We start from the raw sequence: 18,591 nt of genomic DNA, 5'->3' as shown, positions 1-18,591 counted from the left end.
CATATTTCCCTACTCCGAGACTTGTACGCACATCTCAACAGCATAAAAGTCCAGAAGTTGGTGAAATACTCTCTGCCCAAACAATCCAAATTAAATCCAAACTGAGAGTATACCACAACTAAAGCACACTTTAATACACAGTAAAACAATCCAATCAACATACATCATCAGTAAAACATCATTAAACAATGTATATCATGAAAGATCAAACCTTTAAAAATATATTATTCGATGTGTCAAATGTGATTTCAAAGTTGGGTTCAAGGACAGCCTTTCATTCAACCGAGGTAATTTATCACTATTCAATCATATTATCCATTCCTGTTCTCTTAGCTCAGTTAAATTCTTAAAACCTCCTCCTGTCAGACTGGTTAGTAATAGTTCTAGTGCTAGAAACTTAAAGTTATGGTCCTGACTCTTATCAAGTACATGCTGGGCCAGAGTATTCGTTGTCTTCTTATTTCTGATATCATTGATATGTTCTAAAACTCGATCCTTTAGACATCTATCGGTCTTTCCAACATAATAGCCACAACATTCCACACAACAGGCAAAATAAATCAAATCCTTTGTATGGCAATCTGCATAAAGGGAAGTTTTAATAACAAAATTCTCTGTTGGATGTATAAACCTATTGTCTGTATGAATGTATTTACATGCCTTAGATTTTCTGCAACAGAATGTCCCTTCATGATCTGATGGGAGAATATACAAGTTCCTCATGTTCTTATTCCATAACTGTCTCTTCAGTGAGAGACTATTCTCTCTAACGGTGACACCCATCTCATCAGGAAAATAGTTCTTAGTGAATGGGACAAATTCACAAGGTTGACTGACATCAGTAAACTGCATAATAAGACAGTGGACATAATTTTCAGGAAAGGACACAATATGAAAAATATTTTGGAAAATCAAAGTTTGGCTAAGGGGAGGAAGGACATGATTAAAAAGAATATCACTTTTTAGTGTGGTGCATGTCAACAGTGCCAGTATATTTCTAGCAAAGAAAAAATATTTATTAGAAGTCGTAACAGGTTTGTAGAAGGTAAGGTTTATTCCAACTGCAACACCTTTGGAGTGGTATATTTAGCTCAGTGCAAACCATATGGGGCATTCTACGTAGGTAAGACTGAGCGGGCACTTAAGTGGAGAGTTTATGAACACTACTATGACATACATAATAAAAACACCAATAATGCACTTTATAAGCACTTCTTGGAATGTAACCAAGCTACGTACTGCTTTTTTGCCCCTGAATGCATACCGAAGGATGGTAGGTTTGGCCTTTTGAGAAACAATCATAGAATTCAAGGAATTATATTGGCAGATTGTACTTGAGGCAAACAAGCCTCCAGGGCTTAATGATAATATTTCCATTGTCCCAGTATTAAAACAGAGAGCTGCAAAGCTGTAAAACAGTAAAAATGTAATTACATCTGTATGACACTAGATGGAGTTTTTTCTTTTTGCTTAAAATTTTGTCTGGAAGGATTTCACCTAGATTTTATTTCTTTTTTAACATATAAAGTTGAACCCATTGAGACATTTTATGTAACATTTTTTTATTGAACAAGTTTTCAGTATAATTTTTATGGATCATATTATTATTATTAGGTTTTTAAAGCATTTTACCATTTTAATTTTTTGAATGACAATGTCATTTTCTTATTGGTTTATCAATATGAGGTTTAGAAGTCTGTTTTTAACTGATAAAACTGCTGTGTGGATTATTCTTGTGTTTATGTTCCTGAATTCACTTAAAGCCTGCTTTCAACTTGAGTGTTGTTCTCAAACCTTCCTTCAGTGCTAGGTGGTTTGTTATCTGGTTTTTGCAGTTTGCAAGCACTTGTCCTGATATACTTTCTACTTTGGGGCAATGGAAGGTGAGATGACCCTTCTGGGAGCCGAAAAGGTAAGGAAGGAGGAAATGGGTGGAAATTTGCAAAATTATTGGACATTTTCACAGCTAGTCGATCTGCTTACACCTATTGGTCATTCACTGGCAGCTGTAGCTACTAACCTCTCCAACTTTAGGATTCAGGACATGAATCCTCAGAGGGGAAGCCAGCAACATCAGAGGGAGGCTGTTAACAGTGGTTGTTTGGCTGTTGAGTACAATGAACTGGATTTGGATTTTATTAACACTCCAACTTAATGTTTGGCTTTGTAAACAACTGCCTTTTAAAGGAACTGCAAATGTAAAGCAAAATGTGAATAATTGTTACAATGAATATCTTGATAAAATCTATGTACTTATGCTAAGACACAAAAGTTTAAATATTGAAATTACGTAGTTTGAAGAATGTCTTAGTCTTAAAATTGTACTAAAGTGCTTGAGAGTTTTTAAATTCCCAAATACTGTTGTGGAAGGAAATTAATTTTATGATGAACTGTTACATATTTTTGATAGATGTGGGTTTGACTTGATGAAAGTTATGATAAAACGGAACACTGATAAAATAGAAGAATTATTTAAACAAATTACTGAAATGAATGAATGTATTATAAAGACTTATTATTTACAGTCAACTCAGAGAAAGAAAAATATTTTAATTTGAGGAAAAGTATGTATGACAAATCTACTGTTATTATTAATAGAAAGAAAAGAAAGATTGAGAGAGACCTACTGGAATACAAAGAGAAAAGGAGCTATCCTTTACCTAAGGTTAATAGAAAGACTACTAACAATGAATGGAACATTTAGGACATGAAACATCTGAGCAAGAATATGTACGGGACAATGAATGGGGACAGAATTTACAAGGGCAGAATGGGAATTCTTTTTATAGAAATGACCCTTTAGAATTTCCACCCCTCATCAGATCCAGCAGGATAAGAAACAGGAACCAAGCACAGTTCAACCCAATGTATGCACGGTTGGGGTATATGAGGGGCAGAACAACACGACAGGGGAGACAGTAACAACTATTTTTGTTATTAAGGATGGACATACATATGCACATAACTTTAATATTGTTAACTATAGTGTTATCAATTTAACACCTAGCCACTTCGACCTAATGTCGAAGAGATTGAAGTTCATTCCACGTAGGAAATGTGATACAAGTAAAACCATCATTGATTTAAAAATGTTTGTACGTAAAATTAACTTAGAGATCTTAGGAAACCAGAACCCTGTAGTTGACCAGAGTAAAAAACATCATAGGAAGAGTACATATAACCCCCACTCCACCCACAACTTAAAAATTTCGAAATGGTGGTTGAAAATGAACTGAGAAGGTAAATTACCAAGAACAAGTTTAGTTACAACCTTTCAACAAATGAGAAGTGTATTTTGGATCAATTAAGATCTGACAAGAGCATATTAGTAATGAAACCGGACAAGGGGGTGATTGGCATTATGGACAAATTGCTATATGGAAGTAAAATGTTAACTGTGTTAAACGATGAAGACAAATACATTTCTGCTTCTAGAAATGAGATTAACATAGCCTACAACAGGATAGACTTGGCCCTTAAAGATATGCTACTTGATGGTTCTGTTAGTTTTAGTACCTTTTCCTATCTCAAAAATGACAACCCCAGAATACCCACCATTTTTGGGATACCAAAAATACACAAGGGCACAGAGGAGCCACCCCTGAGGTTGTTTCAGGAAAAGGATCAAAAACAGAACCACTAGCCAAGTTTGTAGACTTTAAAGTGAAAGATCTTTGGTTAAATGAGAATGAAATCCTAAAAGACTCTTGTGATTTTTTAAGAACTATCACACCAGATTTATTCAATAAAGACATCCTTTTTGTAACTATTGATATAGTCGAATTATTCAGTGTAATTCCCCCTGACATTGGCCTTCAATGGTTTGAAGAAGCCTTGGCCACAAGAGGTGGTCTAACAAGCAATGATTTTCATGTTTGTATAGAATTAATGGACCTAGCTCTTAAAAATAACTATAGTTACTTTGAAGGGGAATTTTTTTCACCAGTTGAAGGGTGTTGCTATGGGGGCTAGATGTACCCCACATATGCAAATATAGTTCTCTCCATGTGGGAAGAAAAATTCATACTCGAATCACAATACACATCCTGTTGGTCCCTCTACAAGAGATACCTGGATGATATCTGCCTTTTTTTTGGGTGGACACCAGGGAGAAGTTACTTAAATTTACTGATTACATCCAGAATACAACCAACTTTATGAGGTTCACGTATGACATTAATATAGACAAAGTCAACTATTTGGATGTCACTATACAGAAACTGGATAAGAAGTTTAAGTCCACCACTCATAGGAAAAAAACTTTTTCCAACTCATTTCTCTGTCTCTCAAGTGCACACCCTGTGCACTAGAAGACCGGTATAGTCAAAGGGCAAATGGTAAGGGCCAGTAGAATGTGCTCAAAGGATACAGATTTTAAAATCGAACTGGCATTGTTAGAAAATATGTTCCTGGAATGTGGATACCTCTCAGTCCTGATCAAAGAAATTAGAAGTGAAGCTATTTAGCAGAGGACTGAGAAATATGCCCCTATTTTAGGTATTAAGAATATTGGGGGGTTGGGGTTGGTGGTGAGGCTTCTAATTCACCCAACAATGAGAACATCAACCATTACCAGAGCGCTTTTGTCACAGAGTATAATGGTGACACCAATCTCATCAGGAAAATAGTTCTAAGTGAATGGGACAAATTCACAAGGTTGACTGACATCAGTAAACTGCATAATAAGACAGTGGACATAATTTTCAGGAAAGGACACAATATGAAAAATATTTTGGAAAATCAAAGTTTGGCTAAGGGGGATGAAGGACATGATTAAAAAGAAAGGCACTTTTAAGTGTGGTGCATGTCAACAGTGCCAGTATATTTCTAACAAAGAAAAATATTTATTAGTAGTCATAATAGGTTCATAGAAGGTAAGGTTTATTCCAACTGCAACACCTTAGGAGTGGTATATTTAGCTCAGTGCAAACCATGTGGGGCATTCTACATAGGTAAGACTGAGCAGACACTTAAGAGGAGAGTTTATGAACACTATTATGACATACATAATAAAAACACCAATAATGCACTTTATAAGTGCTCCTTGGAATGTAACCAAGCTATGCATTGCTTTTTTGTCCTTGAATGCATACCCAAGGATGGTAGGGGTGGCCTTTGGGAAATGGCCATAGAATTCAAGGAATTATATTGGCAGATTGTACTTGAGGCAAACAAGCCTCCAGGACAAAAACAGAGAGCTGCAAAGCTGTAAAACAGTAAAAATGTAATTACATCTGCATGACACTAGATGGAGTTTTTTTCTTTTTGCTTAAAATTTTGGCTGGAAGGATTTCACCTAGATTTTATTTCTTTTTTAACATATAAAGTTGAACCTACTGAGACATTTTATGTAACATTTTTTTTATTGAACACGTTTTCAGCATCATTTTTATGGATCATATTATTATTATTATTAAGGTTTTTAAAGCATTTTACCATAGGGGTATATATTTTAATTTTTTGAATGAAAATGTCATTTTCTTATTGGTTGATCAAAATGAGGTTTAGTACTTAACAGGCAGCACCATTTCACTTGCTTTATCTGATGAAGTCTGTTTTTAACTGACGAAAATGCTGTGTGGATTATTCCTGTGTTTATGTTCCTGAATTTGCTTAATAAAATTTGCTTTCAACTTGAGTGCTGTTGTCAAGCTTTCCTTCAGTGCTAGCAGGTTTGTTATTAAAGCCAGTCTCGTTTCATACCTACAACTTTATCTATTTACCCGGTTGTATCTAAGGGGGCTAGAAAAATATGGTCTGCCTATACCATCCCTGTCTAATAACAGCTAGTCAATGCATTTTTAAATCTCATCGCAGTTATAACCTCTCTCTACAAAATTATGTCAACTCCCATAGTGCTTCATTTAAATCATTCTCATCTATATGCAGCCTCATGGTCCTTATAACCTGTCCCTTCACAATATTACGTGGTATATGTCAAGGATGCATACTACATTTATGTAGTAGATTGTCCTTCTTGCATCCTTTCTTAAAAATTTGTGTTTTTAGTCTCCCTTCTACAGTCTTACTGATGACAACATCCAAGAAACTAACTAATTGCACTGAACACATATCCATAAACCTCAGAAAAGATGTCGTACAGTGTAGATATTCAACAAAACCATTTACTAGACTTAAAGGACCTTTCCATGAAATAAAAATGTCGTCTACAAATCTCCTATAATAAAAAATATATTCAGCAAAAACATTGTTCTTAAAAACATATTCTTGCTTCCATCTAGCCAAAGCAAGGTTGGCATAGCTGTTGGCAGATGTCATGCCCATTACTACGCCAAACTTCTGTAAACAAAATGATTAATTGAAAATAAACACATTGTTGTTCAGAACCAAGTCAAGTAGAGTACAAATTAACCCTACTTTATCTGGTGTCATAAAATTCCCAGCAGTCAAAAAAGATCTTATATTCTCAATGCCCCATTTATTGGGTATCACAGTAAAGAGGGAGGCTATATCTAATGTAATAAAAATATAATCATCATTAATATTCACATCACAACCTGACATTAGGAGGGAGACTAAAAACACAAATTTTTAAGAAAGGCTGCAAGAAGAACAAATTTACTACATAAAAGTAGTATGCATCCTCAACATTTACCACACAATATTGTGAAGGGACAGGTTATAAGGACCATAAGGCTGCATACAGATGAGAATGATTTAAATGAAGCACTATGGGAGTTAAGGCATAATTTTGTAGAGAGAGGTTATAACTGTGATGAGATTAATAAATGCATTGAATAGATGTTGTTAGACAGGGATAGTATAGCCAGACTATATTTTTCTAGCCCCCTTAGATACAACCAGGTAAATAGACAAGGCTGTAGGTATGAAACAAGACTGGATTTAAATTATTCTAGCAATATTGATGTGGTTTGTGAAATTATTAAGAAGAACTGGGCTATACTGAAATCTAATGAGAAAGTAGACAAGGTAGTGAATGAGAAACCTAGCTTTACTTTCTGGAATAGTCTCTCGCTGAAGAGACAGTTATGTTATAAGAACATGAGGAACTTATATATTCCCCCATCAGATCATAAAGGGACGTTCTGTTGTAGAACATGTAAGCCATGTAACTACATCAGTACAGGCAATAGGTTTATACATCCAACAAGGAATTTCATTATTGAAACTTCCCTTTATGCAGATTGCCATACAAAGGATTTGGTTTATTTTGCCTATTATGTCGGAAAGACCAACAGACATCTAAACGATAGAATTTTAGAACATATCAATGATATCAGAAACAAGAAGACAACAAATACTCTAGCCCAGCATATACTTGATAAGGGACAGGAGCATAACTTTAAGCTTCTAGTGCTGGACGTATTAGTAGCAGTCTGAGAAGAGGAAATTTTAAGAATTTAACTGAGCTAAGAGAGCAGGAATGGATAATATGACTGAATAGTGATAAATTTCCTAGGTTGAATGAAGGGGTTTCCTTGAAACCAACTTTGAAAGCACGACATTTGACACACTGGATAATGTATTTTTAATTGTTTGATTTTTTTTATTGATATACATTATTTAATGACGTTTTATTGATGCTGTATGTTGATTTGATGATTGTTAATATAAATAAGGGTGGGGGTTATATTTATGTAGGTCTGAAGAAGCAGTTGTGAAAATAGACTGTGAAAGTGCTTGCCTTTTTTATTGTTTTACTGTGTATTAAAGTGTGCCTTTAGCCGTGGTATACTCTCTTTCATTTTGGATTTAATTTGTATGCACATCCATCAATCATTAGATTTTGTTAGCTAAACAGAGGTCGACCTAAGGTAGACTCAGCCATCTTCAGAACCCACACCCACACACACACACACATATGGATCTATTCAAATCCATTGAATACTGTCAACATGCATAATGTTGTCCCCGACTTTTTCTACATTATGCATGTTGACATGCTGCTCAGCTCATGTAAAACCTAAGAAAAAAACAAAGTTTTGTTTTTTTGCAGCAGAGCAAGTGCCTTCCTGCACCCCCCCCATGCCTACTAATTATATACTCTCACTTCAAGATAGCATAATCCCCGGGGAGAAGGGTATATTCCCCTACCTGAGGATTGTCGATCTAGCATGCCTGTCGACCATCTGTTTTATCGACCAAATTGGGTCAGTTAAATAGATGTCGACCAAAGTGCCCCTAGTTGTTGACTGTACAGTCAATGTAAATGATGCCTTTTATATTTAATACACACACACACACACACATACATACATATAGTAATATAGTGTGGTGGCTTCACTGGATATCTGCCCAACAGATAGGGCAGATGCAGGGTGATTTGGCATTGTAATACTTGTTTGGGCCAATATGAAGTACTGGCGTGGCACAGGAGTACTATGAAGGATGTTGTTTGTGATAAGTTATTAAAGAGTAGTAATGGGGACTGGTGATAAGTTATTAAAGAGTAGTAATGGGGACTGGTCCCTTTAAATCAGCATGCTCTCTAATTAGTGATAACCTGCTACATGTTAAGAAGATGGGTTCAAAATAGCAGAAGTTATTGGGAGGTCCAGAACCATGTGGACCCTCTGTGTTCCTGGAGTTATTCATGGCAAAGATAGACTATTTGAGGCTGAGGAAATTGGCACTGAGACAGAAGTCTGATAAAGAGCCTGTATATATCTAGTGGAAGGGTGGGTGGTTGAGGATTTACATAATTATTTGTACTGTACTAGAGAAACTTTGGTAATATATTATTTCATTATGTTAAAGACAATAAGATACATTTTAACTTTTGTTGGAAAAATAGTAACTGTTTCCCTGAATCTGTGCTTGTACTTTATCTTTTATACCTTTCTTTCCTATGTTATAGATACATTAAAGGTATGTATTAATGAAGTGCCTCTATGTCTCATTTTTTTAAAACAAGAAAACACATTTATTAAATGATCACTTATGACATAGGCAATCATACAGTTATATAAATGAAAACAAACCATATCGGAATATTTCTAGTTGCAAGCATTATATATCACTTATGATCTATCCAGTCATTGTCAGTTAAACATTTCATAGCTCATTCAAATCCTGTCTTTTTTTAGACTTCATTCCTTCTCCAGAATGTTATTCTGCATGTATCATTCCCACAATTCCCATTTTTCTATGTAATTTTTTTTCCTACCCTTTTCTAAAGATCTTATTCCCAGGTGTTTACCTCTGTTAATATATTCACTACTTCAAGTACAGATGGATTAGAATTTGATTTCCATTTTGTAGTAATTGCTTTTATGGTAGCCACCATAATTAGACTCAGCAATGCCTTACTATGTCTAGGCAATTCCAATTCTGTATCATAACTCAAAAAATCATGTCCTTAGTTATATCAATTTGCTCACCCAGTATTTCTGTTCACAGTTGCATCTTTATTCCCCATCACATCTCCAACATTTTCTATTTACCTAAGGAAAAATTTTTGGAGTCTACTTGAGGTATAAAAATACCTATGTAAACATAAGCAAAGTCCTAAATCTTCTAGACTTTGTTGCATATTTGGGAGACAAACATATATACCCATATCGTTTCTTTGCAAATTGCTTATGCAGTCCCTCTTCCCAATCCTTTCTAAACTCCTGTGGTCGATTCTTATAGTTATCATGCAATTGTTTATATACTGTACTAATTATCCCTTTTTTAACAGCAGGTTCTGTTATACATTCTACTAAAAACTCAACTGTAATATGACAAGAGAAGGATAACAATGTTTGATTTTAAGGTTATTTCTAAATATAGTTAGGGATACTTATAGTTTCTGTTTTTTTCTTAGAGATAATTTGAAAGGTTTACTCTTCAGAGGCTATTCTTGAAATTATCTGATTTAAACCAGTGATTTCCAAACAGGGTGTTGTGATACCCAGAGGTGTATTGTAACAACTGATGTATTGTTGCTAACTTTGCAGGTGTTCATCCCTCAAGAACAGTGAACAACTTGCTTACAGTGTAGAGTACACTTCAGTAACAGCAGCAGCAGCAACATTGCAATGTGTTCATCCAATATTCTAAATTCCTATAAACTCCAGTTCTAGAATTCATGTTTTTCATTTAATCCTATTCATTCAGTCCATTCAAGTCCAACCTGTGGGTTCTCAAGTCTCTTGCCAGATCTGATGCAGAAGCATCAGTGCTCCAGCCTCCAGCTCCTTTAATAATTATCCCTCCCATAATGCACCACTTCCCTTAGTTACCTCAGATCTCATTTGCTGCCTTAACAAAAGGACATCATTGCTTTGCATCTAAGTACTCCATCTCAGTCTTTTTCTAATGTATAATAACTTTATTACACCTTATGGAGAGGTTAATATTGTTTTAGTATTATATTTAGAATTAGTTTACTATTGAATATTTTTCTTTATCCTTTTCCTTAGTTCCAATGATGGCCAATGATAACACTCTCTCTCCAGAGGTTGTCAGAATACTAATAGCTTCTCAAAAACTTTTTTACACAGAAGGTCTATCACAGTATATAGAAAAGATTTGAGTCCTGGGCTTGCCCACAAAACATTGACTTGTTTTCAGCTCCAGTTTCAGACATCCTCCATTTTCTCACCTTCCTCTTTACTTCAGGCTTATTGTTTTTCCATAATTAAAGTCCACTTTGTGGCCATTTCTAGCTTCCATGTTGGTTTGCAGAAATGCTCACTACCTTCACCCAAGCTCTATAAAGTCTTTTTCAAGGGAACTTTCTTATTAAGACCCTCAGTATGAGATCCAGTCCCCCTTAGGATCTGAATTTCATCTTAGAACTCTTACTAGACCCCCATTCAATCCAACTTCTTTTGTTAATTTTAAATTTATTTTATGGAAGACTATCTTGTTGGTGGCCATTACTTCAGCCAGAAGAATTTTGGAACTCCGTGCACTATCATCCAGTCCTCCATATCTACTATTGCACAAAGACAGGGTATCTGTGAGAACAAAGCTATCCTTCCTAAGGGGATTTCAAAATCAGATATTTCACAACCTATTCATTTCCCAGTTTTCTTCCCAAATTATTCAAACAATAGGAATGTATAAACTTCAGATAACTAAAGGCTGCTCAACCAAACAAAAATATTTAAAAAACAAGGAGAGCTAGGCCACCACAGAGAAACATTTATTGGCTAATAAAATGGTATAAAAACAGCGCAAGCATAGAAACAGGAAAGAGTTCCAAGATAAATTTTAAGTGGATACTCTCTGCTTTAAAGGGGATGGGTACTGGCAACAACGAAGGATCTGATAAAGGGTCTTTGAGATGAAAGTGCTTATCCCTGTTTCTATGCCTATGCTGTTTTTATGCCATTTTATTGTTTTATTAGTCAATAAATGTTTCTCCATGGTGAACTAGCTCTGCTTGTTTTCTAATTATTCAAACAAGGGTGAATACATATTATATACCTTGGATGTACATAGGCAATTGCTCTTTTACCTATACAGAGCTAACCTATTCAGAAAAGATGCACAATCATTTATCTCCTTTATTTCTAACAAACTGGATGAACTCAGCTTCACATGGACTGCAAGCTTGTTCCATAGGAGGGCCAGTCTCCGGAACACATCTGTTTCTATAGCATGGTCTGTTTAAGTCACAGACAAAATTCAGGTCCCTAGACCTTGTATTTCTGGTTCTCTTTGATTTATGAATATGTAAGAGATTCATAAGTGTGGATGCATTGTAACCATTTATAAATCACCCCTAAGCAATCTATAGGAGACTGAGTAGAGGGAAACAGTTTTAAGGTGGTCTCCATAAAGCAAGTTTGCTAAGCCTTTTATTTTTTTAAGGAACCTCTGAAGTCACTGTAGTTGCTGCATATGCCTGGTCAGATATATATCAAAGCCAGCACTGTACTCTATGATTGGTCTGATAAGGGCAGAGTACAGTGGCAGAATAACCTCTTTGGACCTAAATGCCATGCCCTTACTTACACATTGTGCAACATAAAAGATTTTCCTCACCACTGTGGCCACATGGTGGTCAAAGGTAATGCTACTATCTGTGTGTGTACCCAGATCCCTGACCACTGGGTCAACTCTTGGGGGCATATTATCAACATGGTAATTAGCCAGAATACTTGGCTTCCAAAAGGGTACAGTTATGCATTTCTTAGCACTCAGTTAAAGACCATGGCTTTGGTACCATTTGTTAGTCAAACCATAGACCTTCTTGAAGAATACTTGTGTCTGCAGCGAAGTTGATGATAACCCCCAGCTTGCAATCACCTGCAAACTCAGTCAGCCATATCCCTTCAGCATTTGCTTACATTTCAGGGAAATAGATGCCACAAATGAGTGGGCCCAGTACGAAGCTCTGGGGACTCCATTAGTGACTGGTCCCTTGATGGAGGTGGACTCACTTGTTTTGACCTCTTGGGTCATATCAGTAAGCCAGTTGCCTATACAGTTGGTGATAAAAGGGTTTATACCTAAATTAGTGAGGTTGTCTTTAATGTATGTGGGGGGTATTATATCAAAAGACTTGGCCAGGTTGAGGTAGGCTGTGTGCATAGTCTTACCTTAATCCAATGCTTTGGTGGCTCTCTCAAAAAAGTCCACCAGGTTTAATAGGATTGATCTCCCTTTAACAAAGCCGAATTATGAAGGGTCCAGTGTATGCAGGTTACCTAGGTCCTCATTTATCATGTCCATGATGGATGAATAGGATATGAAAGTTTTGTATTTCCCTATTTCATAAGACCTGAAGGACCTTTTTTTTTTTAATTTCTCCAAGTGTTTTAGTTTTCTAATGCCATGAAGGGAATGGACCCCATTCCTAAGTCAAAGTATGATTAAAGTTCATAAAATTAATAGTTTCAATCTTTGATGTTAGCCAAAAGTGCTCTTTGCAGCACCTGCAATGTGCCCAGTAGTGACTCCTTCTGCAATTCATACGGAGTTACATGTATTGGTAACGTATCCAAGTATACGAATGAGGTAAATTCATCTTCAGATATAGTGTTTAAGCTCCAGAAGTTCGATAAACTTTTGGTTAAGATGAAAAAGTTGCAATTAGAAATTAATTATTTTAATGAATGTTTATTATGCAACATAATACCGAAGGGGTTAAGGCACCACCAATACCCTACTGGGCTGGTGCCTAACTCCGATTTTCACAAAGAACTGGTAGTTCTATTTGAACGGAATGGGGCTGACCTACTAAGACTGATGATAAAGCACTATACCATATGGGTAAATGATTTGAGTAATGAAATCATTGAACTGGACGCGTCTATAAAATTTAATATTGAGTTTGATAAATACAAGTATGACTATGACCGAAGTTTTAACAGTGTTGACCAATATTTAGGGAAGTTAAGGTTGAATAAAATCAAGAAATTGGAACGTGACTGTGCCGCTTATGATAACGGCACAGCCTATCCTTTGCCCCCAACTTCTCAAACCTGGCAGCCTTCGGTCACTAGTAATGTTCCTCCTGTTTTTTCTGACGATTTGTTACCTGATAGAGGAGTGCTTAACACTACTAACAATAACGTAAGGTTCCAGAGTGGTCCTGGGGCATCCAACACTGCAGTGGGTGCTGGTAATGCACCTGTTGTGAGACGCAGTGAACGGTTAATGAACCGCAACAAAGCGAATTCCTCAAATGGACAAATGTTTCAACTAAACCAAGGTCACCAGGTTTTTCACGAAGGTGCACGACAGGGGGCGATACCAAAACAAAAGAACAATGCGTATTACAACAGGATGAAGGGACCGAGACACGTGTGATGGACACTATTATTTTTAGTGACTGTGCTAAATCTGAGCTTGACAGTTTAAAGGACAATTGTAACCAAGTAATTTTAGACCATAATTGTTTGGTTGAAAATTTAGATAACATGTCTGAAGTACACTCAGACTTAGCAAATATTGATGTGATATTACCTGTTAATCTAATTTTACCTAATGATCCTTTGAATGAGTTATGTAACAATGTTATGTTCAGTGTACCTGTTGCTGAAGATGTTGTAGATTTGGGGTCTGTTGTGAGGAATGAGGAGCTCGATTCTGTTTTACTTAAACCTGAGATTAAAGTGAACAATACTGGGGATTTCAGGATTTATAACTTTACCTCGGTAACTATACCTGACGAACTGATTGACTTATTAGCTAAAGGATACACCTATGTCCCCAAAAACAACTTCAATATTGTTAACACAACTTTAGATTTAAAACTTTTCACCCGGAAACTGAATTTTAGTTTGATGCTTGGGGGGTATGAGCCAAATGGTAATAATAGTAATCCGTTCAGGATCCCCAGTACGTTCAATCCTCCCCTACACCCTTTGCTTCAACTATTTGAAACTATGTGTGAGTTAGATTTGAGACACAACTCTAAGTATCTGATTAAATCTTACACAAGGTCTGTAAACAACAAAGAGAACGAACTATTAGAATTCATTCAAGCCTATAATTTACGGGTGTGTAAGCCCGACAAGGGTGGAGGGGCTGTTATTTTTGACCAGGAGGACTATTTTGATAGAATGACCAAACTGGTAGATGATGATGCATACGAATTTAGTTCGAGATCTGAAGTTAACAGAGCTTATACTACTATTAAAACTAGTATTGAAGACATGTATATTGAAGGAAGGTTAAATGACGACCGATACAATTACATGCTCGTATTGCATCCTAAATATCCCAGGTTATTTGGCATACCCAAAATTCACAAGAACATCAGTGAACCTCCGATGCGGCCCCTAGTGGACAGTAGGGGTTCACCAACTTACACATGCGCGAAAGTGGTGGATTCCATTCTTAAAAAATATCTAACTGATGAGATTTACATCTGTAAAGACTCTTGGTCCTTTTTGTCCAAGATCAATACAATAGAATACCAATCCAGCTACAATTTCCTTACAGTGGACGTCAAAGATCTTTATACGTGTATACCCCATGATGTAGCCCTGGAGTGGGTAGCAGCCACATTAAAAGAAAAAAATGCCACCAGTATTGAAATTTCATTAGTGATAGAACTTCTTGAAATAATTTTGTATAACAACTTTTTCAAACTAGGTGACAATTTTTATCGTCAGAGAGTTGGGGTGGCAATGGGTTCCCCGTGTGGGGCGAGTCTAGCCAACATGGTAATGGCTTTCTGGGAGAAAAATCATGTATTCAAGAATGATATATTAAGTCCGAGAATACAATTCTACACCAGATTCTTGGACGACATTTTTATTATGTTTGATGGGGACGAAGTATTTGGTCAAAATATGCTGAACATCTTTAACGCTTCTACATCATTCTTGAAATTTACATCAACCTTTAGTACACAAGCCATAGCCTATTTAGACATATGGCTCGAGAAAAGGGATGATTTGAAAGTTTTTGTGTCCACTATTCACAGGAAAACTACACATTCTAATTCATTTTTGCACTTCACCAGCTGTCACCCTAACTTTCAGAAAAGATCAGTAGTTAAGGGACAGCTGGTGAGGGCAGCTCGCATTGTAAGTCTTGATTCAGACTTTAATACTGAATGCGAACTTCTGAGAACCATGTTCACATCAAGAGGTTATCCAATGTCCCTCTTGGATGACCTAATAAGAGAGGTTTCATGTAAGAGACAAATGGGAACTTTTAAACCCTTGTTAAGTGGTAATTTGGATCTAGTGGTTAACAATTTGGAATTAGATCTAGAGAACGCTACTACAGTGATGGTTGATTGTTACCCTAAGGAAACAAGACAAAGCCCTTTAGTTAAAGACAACTACCCCAGACTTATTCTTACCTATAATGTTAATAGTTATGGAGTAGTAGACATTATTAAAAAGAACTGGGACATTTTTAAAACTAACCCATTCCTATACCAAAAAGTTGGTATTAGGCCTCAAATAACATTTAGAAGGGGGAACAACTTGAAAAATTTACTTGAAAGACACCCAAGCCAGTTTGTAAAAACACCTGGCACTTTTAAATGTCAGAGTTGTAGTAGGTGCAGTAGCATCTATGAGACCAACAAGTTTATTATTAATGGAAGAACATATAGAATACAGTATAGAACTAATTGTAACACTCGTAGGATAGTTTATTTGGCTTTATGCCAACAGTGTCCTGGATTCTACGTAGGTAAGACCGATCGTAGACTCCAGGACCGTATATATGAGCATCTTTATGCCATTAAAAAGAATAAGCAAGAGAATGCGTTAGCCAAGCATATATCTATGAACGCTGAACACCGTTTTAAATTTGTGATTATTGATCAAGTTTTTGAAAACCAACAAGGGGCTCCTTTATCTTTGCTTCTAGAGGAAAAAGAATTGAAATGGCAAATAAAGTTGAACTCTTACTCATTTCCTGGTTTGAACGACCTATGTTCGATCAGCTGTATACTTAAACTTAGAAGTTTAAGACGATAGAATCTAGTAGAACGTAATTATATCTTATTGTAGTTTTTAAGTAGTATAGGTTTATTTATTAACACTGTTGCATACCTATGTGTGTTTATTAGAGTATTTGTTGCACTGTATATATACATATTTTTTCGATAATAACTTCTAGTATTTTGTTGTATATTAGTAGTTATTTGACTTGTGTTTTGCAAGTTTGTATAATATTGAAATGAGTATACTACACATATATACATTTTTATGGTTTATATATAAGTTTTGTTTTATGATAGTGTACAAATACACTATTTTAATTACTATGTACAGGTATTTTAATTTATTTCTATGAGATACTTAATGGTTGATGCTGTGGACGATGGGTGCTTTTAAGAGCAAACTAACTGAACACAGTGTTAACCATTTTTAAAGTATGTGAAAAAACAGCTTGAATCGTTAATTGATGATGATTGGTTTCATTAATCAAAGGTATAGGACTATTTAAGACGATTGTTATTGGTTTTTATTAGTTCTGAGGAAGTCATCCTATTCGGATGACGAAAAGCGCTTTAACTTCTTGCAATAAAGTGTCTGAGTCCACGTTTACAGTTTGGTGATTTTTGAGTATTCTCATATTGGCAGAAGTGCCGCGTACGTTTGGAGTGCTTAGTAATCAGTTTTCCAAGTTTTTGTGTAAGTCGAATTTGTTTCAACAGTGATTTCAAAATCAGATATTTCACAACCTATTCATTTCCCAGTTTTCTTCCCAAATTATTCAAACAATAGGAATGTATAAACTTCAGATAACTAAAGGCTGCTCAACCAAACAAAAATATTTAAAAAACAAGGAGAGCTAGGCCACCACAGAGAAACATTTATTGGCTAATAAAATGGTATAAAAACAGCGCAAGCATAGAAACAGGAAAGAGTTCCAAGATAAATTTTAAGTGGATACTCTCTGCTTTAAAGGGGATGGGTACTGGCAACAACGAAGGATCTGATAAAGGGTCTTTGAGATGAAAGTGCTTATCCCTGTTTCTATGCCTATGCTGTTTTTATGCCATTTTATTGTTTTATTAGTCAATAAATGTTTCTCCATGGTGAACTAGCTCTGCTTGTTTTCTAATTATTCAAACAAGGGTGAATACATATTATATACCTTGGATGTACATAGGCAATTGCTCTTTTACCTATACAGAGCTAACCTATTCAGAAAAGATGCACAATCATTTATCTCCTTTATTTCTAACAAACTGGATGAAGTCAGCTTCACATGGACTGCAAGCTTGTTCCATAGGAGGGCCAGTCTCCGGGACACATCTGTTTCTATAGCATGGTCTGTTTAAGTCACAGACAAAATTCAGGTCCCTAGACCTTGTATTTCTGGTTCTCTTTGATTTATGAATATGTAAGAGATTCATAAGTGTGGATGCATTGTAACCATTTATAAATCACCCCTAAGCAATCTATAGGAGACTGAGTAGAGGGAAACAGTTTTAAGGTGGTCTCCATAAAGCAAGTTTGCTAAGCCTTTTATTTTTTTAAGGAACCTCTGAAGTCACTGTAGTTGCTGCATATGCCTGGTCAGATATATATCAAAGCCAGCACTGTACTCTATGATTGGTCTGATAAGGGCAGAGTACAGTGGCAGAATAACCTCTTTGGACCTAAATGCCATGCCCTTACTTATACGTTGTGCAACATAAAATATTTTCCTCACCACTGTGGCCACATGGTGGTCAAAGGTAATGCTACTATCTGTGTGTGTACCCAGATCCCTGACCACTGGGTCAACTCTTAGGGGCATATTATCAACATGGTAATTAGCCAGAATACTTGGCTTCCAAAAGGGTACAGTTATGCATTTCTTAGCACTCAGTTAAAGACCATGGCTTTGGTACCATTTGTTAGTCAAACCATAGACCTTCTTGAAGAATACTTGTGTCTGCAGCGAAGTTGATGATAACCCCCAGCTTGCAATCACCTGCAAACTCAGTCAGCCATATCCCTTCAGCATTTGCTTACATTTCAGGGAAATAGATGCCACAAATGAGTGGGCCCAGTACGAAGCTCTGGGGACTCCATTAGTGACTGGTCCCTTGATGGAGGTGGACTCACTTGTTTTGACCTCTTGGGTCATATCAGTAAGCCAGTTGCCTATACAGTTGGTGATAAAAGGGTTTATACCTAAATTAGTGAGGTTGTCTTTAATGTCTGTGGGGGGTATTATATCAAAAGCCTTGGCCAGGTTGAGGTA

Source organism: Protopterus annectens, chromosome 2.part1 (assembly GCF_019279795.1).
Source record: "Protopterus annectens isolate FY-2018-M chromosome 2.part1, PAN1.0, whole genome shotgun sequence".
NCBI lineage: Eukaryota > Metazoa > Chordata > Ceratodontiformes > Protopteridae > Protopterus > Protopterus annectens.
The sequence above is the reverse complement of the archived record's forward strand: the minus strand, read 5'-3'. Positions refer to the sequence as shown.